This window comes from Temnothorax longispinosus, chromosome 2 (genome assembly GCF_030848805.1).
Source record: "Temnothorax longispinosus isolate EJ_2023e chromosome 2, Tlon_JGU_v1, whole genome shotgun sequence".
NCBI lineage: Eukaryota > Metazoa > Arthropoda > Insecta > Hymenoptera > Formicidae > Temnothorax > Temnothorax longispinosus.
This window is the reverse complement of record NC_092359.1, coordinates 4,669,557-4,678,039: the sequence shown is the minus strand read 5'-3', so window position 1 is coordinate 4,678,039 and position 8,483 is coordinate 4,669,557.

The window sequence follows — 8,483 nt, the reverse complement described above, 5'->3', positions numbered from 1 at the left end:
TCATGGATCGGATCTACCATTCAAGCGCATGCGTTGTCGATGATGTCATCGTCATTCGTGTCGTTCTTCAGATACGCTCGCTTGCGTCGTGCGCATATTCCATTGTATTTCTCACTAGCATATTTCTCACACCCACTAAATATACAATACATGTATTCCCTCGGGGCGTACTATGCATCGTAGTAAAACATGCATTAATTTCAATGCATATTACAACTGTGTCTTATCTCCGGTTTCCGCTAGTTTTTGTTTTTATTTTTAGCTTTACGCGTCGGGATTTCTGCGTAGCTAACGAGTATGCATTCGCTCTTTATTTTAACGATTCCACGTTGCTTGCGCATAATATTTACGAATTGTTTATGGCAGCTAGCAATAAAGAAAATCTAATACGTTTTTTATACCTAACGATATTGCATGCATTTTGTGCGAACAAACCGTTTGACAACTTTGCATTCTTGTAATATTAATTAAATATGAATATTAATTAATCGAATAGATAACGAATGAATGATTCAGCATTAAAAAAGAGATGACAATGTTTTGACTGCATAGAAATGATGGCGGTGTCTTTTGTAGCGTAAAATTTGCTTTTATGTTCAAATTCGGCACAAAATAACTACAAATCGATATTAAATTAAAATGATTTTAAACGAAGATTTAATTTATAAACGTAAAAAATATTCTAACGTTGCGCAAGGCATGAATTCCAGTGTGCACGTCGAAGCCGCCGAAAGATATTGATGATACCAATGTATATTTTCACAGATATACGCACATACACATACACACACACGAGTGTTTACAGATAATATATATATTTACACAGATATCGTAGGAAAATCAAGAGACACGGTCGTGCCTCGTGTCACGCGCAATAACGTTTACACAGATACGGTAGGAAAAATGCTGCTATATATAACTACAATATATATACAATGATAATCAAAAAGCGTTTACTTATCAGTCTTACAATAAAAGTACAACAGAAGTATCGGATAATTGAGAAAACAAATTACGGGAATAATATCGCGAGAGATTTATTTTTTGAATTTTTAAAGTGAGACGTAGTAGACGCGCCGCGAGTCAAAGAAACAACGCAACTGATTATAAATCAACAACGCAAATATCTATATATTATATATAAAAACAAATGTCCTGACTGACTGACTTATTAACCCCTAGAAACATGAAATTTGGAGAGTATATTCCTTCCATGGCGTAAGCACCTACTAAGAAGGGATTTTTAGAAATTCGACTCTTAAGGGGGTGAAAAAGGGTAAAATCTGTTTTCATGGATTCCTCAATATCTCTTAGACCCGATGAGATATCGACTTGGTTTTTGCTTACAAAGGTTACCCATACAAATGCTTAAAAACATAACTCATCAGGATTTTACCCTAATCAATTCTTAAAGGGGCAAATCAAAGATTCGGGGGTGAATTATAAAATTCTTCGCATACCGTAGCGAAGTACGGGTATCAAGCTAGTCGACAAAATAAGCGAGTGAGGTACGAGAGTAATGACCACTGTATCCTCAATGAAAACTTCGCAGACAATTCGTGTCCATTGCCATGCCTTTAACTTTTCATTCATTCGTTTTACATTACCGTAGGTTTAGGAATTTGATTTTGTTTCTCGCGAGCAGACAGTCGGCCTTATCATTTCCAGATTGACGGCCGATAACGCGTATCTCTCGAGCGCTCGAACGCTTATTAGGTGCGTTGACCAACATTTCGTTCGAGCGTCGGCATCGGATGCCGTGCATCTGCTTTACAATAAATATAAAGAAGAGCCCGGTGAACGATGAGACGAAGGAGGATTTTCTGACTCATCGAGACGGTTTATTTCTGCCGACGCTGTTCACCGACTATCGCGCACTATAACTGCGTTGTCTAGTCTAGCTAAATTTATTCTTATTATTAATTTTATTTTGCGTCCTTTTTCTTTGTTAACTTGTCGAAAACGCCTGTCGCTCGTTCGCGAAATCTGTCCCGATCGTGTCACAAAGTGAACGAGCATCATTCTTTCTTTCTTTCCCCTTTCATCTCGTGCTTCCTCTTTTTTTCTTCTCGCACTGGTAGATCGCATCATCGCGGAACCACTTCCGAGGAAGGCCGACCGGTCCGATTTGCGCTCGGAGATTGAGCCGGTTACGATATCCGCGAGCTAAATTAGTCACGGTTTTCTCGCTTGGCTGGCCAGCGATTGTTATCAACCGTAAATAGACATAAACAGATAGCGCACTTAATTGTTGTTAGAGGAATCATCAATGTCATGGACTGCGGTAGTAATTTATTCGGAATAACATTTACAAAACAATACGTATCGATATATATATGTTAACTATTGAATAAACTATATGTGCGGAATAATTATATAGAATCATCGACGCGCTAATATGAATTAACGTTAAAAATGTTGATAAATATGTGATAAATAATAAATAATACGGTTTTTTGAACAGAGAAATATTTCAGATATGATTATTAAAGTCTTCTAATATTAATTTTAAGCATTATATGTGAGCATTATTGAGATTTATTTACTGGCTATTTTTAAAATAATTTTTATTTTACGTATTGTAGTAACTAATAATTTTCTTGCAGAGTTTAACGATTGAGACTAAATTTTTCGTAAGCTAAACTTCAAGAAGATGAAAAACAAATAAATCTTGAAGTTACAACCTCTAATTAGCTTTAATTAGTTTTAACTGGAAACTTTAACAAAATTCTAGTGTCAAGATTAACTACGAAAATATAAGAACGTTGGATGTAAATAATGATTTTTTTTCTCATCCTAAGGTGAAATAAATTTTAAATTAAAATCAAATATCAACGAAACATAATTAAAAAGATTCTTAGTGGTTTTAGAATCATTCTATACATTTTTATATAAATTAATGCAACTAATCAATGTAATAATTGCAAATATTTCAGCTTATTTAGACGAGTAGTAAATACCGAATTAAGTAGATTGAAAGAAACATCAAATTAAATTGAAAGCTTGTTTGTTCGCATCTATCTATTATACCTTTGGGATGACATCGATCTCATGTTCGCTTTTCAAGGCGAACTTAACACGTATGTTAAGCTTAATCATATTCTATATGAAGAAACCACAGAAGGAAGTTAAAATCAGCTATTAATACGATCGTTTATCGGGAATTGTCGGGCATCGCGCGTCGGGCGTAGAACGATTTACAAAGCAAAGCACGAGCAACAAAGAAGATTGAAAGATATCTAGCGGGGAAAGGGAACGGGCCGGACTTAAAGCCATTCGTTCACGCACGTTGTGCGAGACGCACGGGCGATAAGAATATCTTTTCGTTGCGAGTAAATGAGGTCACCGGGCGGAGCGCTCGTGCGCGCAAGACACTAGAATCGCTGGAGTCAGATAACATTTCCGTTTCACGAGATCCGGATCATTCTGCGGTTCCCAGTCGAATGCCGTTTTCGCGATGTCATCATGTTTCACGCCAAATGTACTTCAATATGACTTGACTTCCGAATTAAAAGGGGGAGGGCGGAGGGAGAGAAAGAGAGAGAGATTGGGAAATAGCTTTCTATAATTAAACGCGAGGTCATAAAAATCAGTGTCTGCTGTAAGTGTAGAGGGTGCATCTTATAAATTGTAAATTTACTCCATCTTTGTTTTGAAAGTTTTATCCGCCCCTATCAAATTTCCTTTGTTGCTCCTTTTCTGCGAGGCTGATCGCTGTTATCACTGAATGCTATGTGTTTACTCCGTGAACAGCTGTCACAACAGGGATTATGAACCTTTACAGTTTAAATATTAAAAATATTATAATAAAAAGTGTAAATAATTTTATTTGTTATTAAAAGTTTTATATAAATCTTCGAAGGATAAAATCGTAACACGCTTGTCTCGAGTTTGTGTATCTATGTATATATGATAAAAACAAACGATTAATTATATATGTAATAATAGCAACACAAATGACAATATCTCATAAACAATTAGCAAAAATTATCTATATTTTATTGCACATTATTGAATTTGTCATAAAATACCTTATAAAATAGATTCGATTAAAAAAAATAAAACTATTATTAAAAACATTATAAAAAATAATTTAAAAACTTTTTTCTAATAAAGTCATTATATATAGGTTTTTTTCAATAAAATAACTTTTATTGGAGAAATTTTTTATAACTCTATTATTTAAAAAAATAACTGAGGGTATATACTTAAACCAAACACAATGTATATTACTCCTCTATCACTCAATATTTTGTAGGTCTTCTCTTATAATCTCTTCTTTACTACTTTTTAAGAATGGCTTATTAAAATGTAATATTTATATATATCTATTAATATCGAAACGTGTCGATTATTTACAAAGAGTGATGCATGTTAATAAAAATGTAACGTCTAACATAAATATATTATGTAAATTATTTAGAAATTTTGATCGATCGACTGATTAGAAACATATTATGTCATAAATTTTCGTTATTAATATAATTATTTTTAAGTAAATTATTTATCATGAGTGAGGAACAAATAATGCGCGCATAACTATACTTCGTTATTCATTAAATAATCGACATTACAATTACAAAGGCATCACAATTAATTAACATATGCTTTGGGGGGGGGGGGTTATACAGTTTCCATTTTTTAAGAGATTAGAGTGTATTTTCGATGTAAATAATACAAAATTAAATAATGAAACGTTAATTTTGCCGTTAAATTGAATTAGTGTAAAATATTGCTTTTGTTTAATGCAAATCGCTTATGTTAAAATATCACTTTGCGCAATGGTTTTATTCTTACAAGGGAAAGTTGGCATCGTGTGACGTCAATATGTACCACATACTTGGAATCAGAAGTTCGCGCGGGTAACCTAGGCGCGTTTGCGGGATAATCAACGGAACGTGCGCAAACGTTTCTTGTACGTACGTCGCAAATCTGTAATTACTGTATGATTTCCTTGCGAAAGATTTATTTTCCACCTGTTCTCGTGTGACGTAGGTAATTTCAGCCCCAATCCGATCCATTGACAGGTTTACGTGCGTCATGATTTAACTTTATTATTGGATAATTGGATAATTAAACGAATCTTACGTGGGTAGCGCACAAAAGGTGCTATTTAAAGAATCTTACGAAGTTTATCTTAATCTCATTCAGACATGATTAAAGTGCCTATGAGACTCTTGTATCGCTCGGCAATAAAGCTTCTTCAGTCTGTCATATTAGAATATCATATAAGACTTCACGCACATGTGTTTAACTTGTTGTCTCACGTTCTTGGTAAACTTTTTTTTTTTAATGTATTGGAAAGCAAAATGAGATAAAAGAGGATAAAATAAAAGAGGTGAAAATAAAAGATAGAAATAATAAGTGTGTGTGTGAGAGAGAGAGAGAGAGAGAGAGAGAGAGAGAGAGAGAGAGAGAGAGAGAGAGAGAGAGAGAGAGAGAGATCGAGAGAGAGAGCGGTGAGAGAAGAGAGAGAGAGAAGAGAGGGAGAGAGGAGAGAGAGGAGAGCAGGAGATGAGAGGCAGAGAGAGAGAGAGATGAGGAGAGAGACGAGAGAGGAGAGAGAAGAGAGATAGAGAGAGAGAGAGAGAGGAGAGAGAGAGGAGATGAGAGAGAGAGATGAGAGAGAGAGATGAGAGAGAGAGATGAGAGAGAGAGAGAGAGAATATTTTATCTTCCTGTGCAAAATATAATAAAGTAGTAAGTGTTACAGTCGTAATCAATAACAACAGATATTTCCACTATAGTGAAACAGAATCGTGATTTCACGAAAGTAAAACATTTTCGTGAATAATTGTTCTATCGATAAACACTTTTTCAAGTGAATCTTTTTAAGTTACTTAACAACGATTTCGTAACTTGCCAGTTCTATTTTTGTTTCAAAAGTTTACAAGTGCGTGGAGAATGCATAACATTGTCTTTTGTCTACGCGTTCTTACGTTGTAGAACAAAATAATGCACATTTCAATCGAACGTTGCGGTGTACAAAAACGTCGCGCGCATCTTCAATAAGGCATCTCATGTATTTGATTTAATGAAATAGATAAAATGTTCAAGGCAACGAAAATAAAAAGAATATTATACCACAGTGTGAGGTATGAAGTAAAATAATATTAATGTGTTATATTATATTAAAGTGTAAGCAATGTAAAATACAATAAAATATTAATCTTACATTATAATTTAAGACATCCAGCAAAATAAGTATAAATGCGGAATGTTCTCATATTCGGAACTGAATGTCGGATGTCGCTTTTGCAGAAGCGTTGTCGCAAAAGAGAAGCATGCTTGAAAAGAAGCAAATCTCTCAGATTGGATTGATCTCTGTTATTTTTAATGTAAATGTACTATAAGTTTTGTTAATTGGAACTATGTCTGAGTTGTCTCGATGGAGATTTTACAAAAATAATACGTTGTATACTGTTGTTGAACGTTATATATTATATTCGACTTATCTGCGTGCTGTTTAATCAATTTTCTCCGTTATATTTGACAGCGGAAAAGCGAACATTCCGTAGATCAGTTTTGCACGTTATATGTCGGCTTATTTTCTTTTAAATTATGTCGGTGTACTGTGTATTAAAATATTATCACAATGCTAATAAATATACAGTATCTACTTATTTGTATGTTTCTTATAATTTTTACTTACAAACGTAAATATATATTATAAATAATAAATATGCACTTTTAAAAATTTAGTTATCCGAGCATCGTGTCTTATCAATTTCGAATCAAAATTTTATTGCGTAACAATATATGTAGATTGACGCTCACTTTTTAAAAGATCAAAGCTTAGTGTCGATGCCAGTAATAGTTTTTAGTAAGCGAAGCATTCTTCATAAAATGATACCTGTGAATATTAAGGCGGATAAAAAAGGAAACAGTTTGCTGAAATTGTGTTTCCGCGTTATTTTGCACGGTAAAATTCTCTTTTCTTAGCTTCCTCCTTCACATTTCGTAATTCTCGTTGTTGCCGTAAAGGCATGGCAGCAATCGCAAGCTGTCGATTCCATCATGTAACAATTTTAATCGGAAATTTCGCGAATGCCGTCTTGCTTTCCCGCAATCTGTCAACTATAATTTCCATATTTATTCTCAGTCTCATCGTACGTATATATCTTTTGCGTATGCAATACTCATAATATTTTGCTTTCGAAACGTGAAATCGCTGTCGGCTAAGAAGGAAGTTCGGTTCCTGCAATCGGTGCCATTCACTGCACGCGAAGAAACTATGTGTCATATATATCCGAGATACGGATCGGTAAAAAATATTAAAGACAAGATAATATTAAGGATGACTTCGACTCTGATTAACTTGAGCTATTAAGTAATCGAGCAATACCTGCACTACTATAACAAATAAAGAGAATTATTTATTTTCCTGTTGTTTGACAAATAAAAAAAAATTAGAGACGATGAATTATACATAGTTAGAAATTTTGCACGCAATTCTGCCGGTTAAAATAATCATCGATTAAGTTAATCGGAATTTGGACGAAGCCGATTTAAGTTTTTCTTTTGGCAGCTTAGTAGAAGCTTTGTATATCAAATGGATCTAATGTCATGATGTACCCCGCCTTGTTACTAAGAAATGGATATCGGCGTTTTCCACCTGTTTCACAATGATCGGAGCAAGACTTAGGAGTGACGTTTTTCCCTGAATCGTAAAACAGGTTTTCACGATTCTCGAAGCGACGACGATTTTTCAAAGCACGTAGATAAGTATGGTTACAATGTGACATGACTGCAAGTCAGGATTTTATCGAGTGTGTGAACACTAAAGTATTGTTTTTTATATATACTAAATGATATTGTAGCTAAAAAAAAACTCTTAGAATAGCGTGTAGTATATATTGAGGACGATGATATGAATTGCCGAAGGCAAACATAGACTTTTCAAATTAAAAAATTAAATAAATGTAGATATACGCATCGCGTATGCAGAAATTAAACCTTAAGGATGTTCTCTGGTCCTTATACTAGAAAATCGATTTTCTTAGGATTTTCTTGAAACTGTGAATATACGTTAATTTAGATGTGCTTTATGCGTGGTATAAATTTCAGTACCTCTTCCGGGATAAAAAATAAAGATACTGAGCCTCAAAGTTTCAAAAAAATTTTAAATTTAATTTTTTTTTAGTTTTGGCATTTTTTCCTTATAGAACTCGACGAGAGGAGCAACTTTGGTCCTTTTGGCCAACCTCGTATCTCTTACCGTTTGGCCTAGAAAACCTTTTAATTAGTAAAAGTTGAAACTTTGAGGCTCGGTATCTTTATTTTTTTCCCGGAAGAGGTACTGAAGTTTATATCACGCATAAAGCACACCTAAATTAACGTATATTCACAGTTTCAAGAAAATCCTAAGAAAATCGATTTTCTCTAGTATAAGGACCGGAGAACGTCCTTAATTTCTTCCGGAAGAATTTAAATCTAATTTATCAGTACATAGAAAATACAATCAGGAACAATCTGTTAAGTAA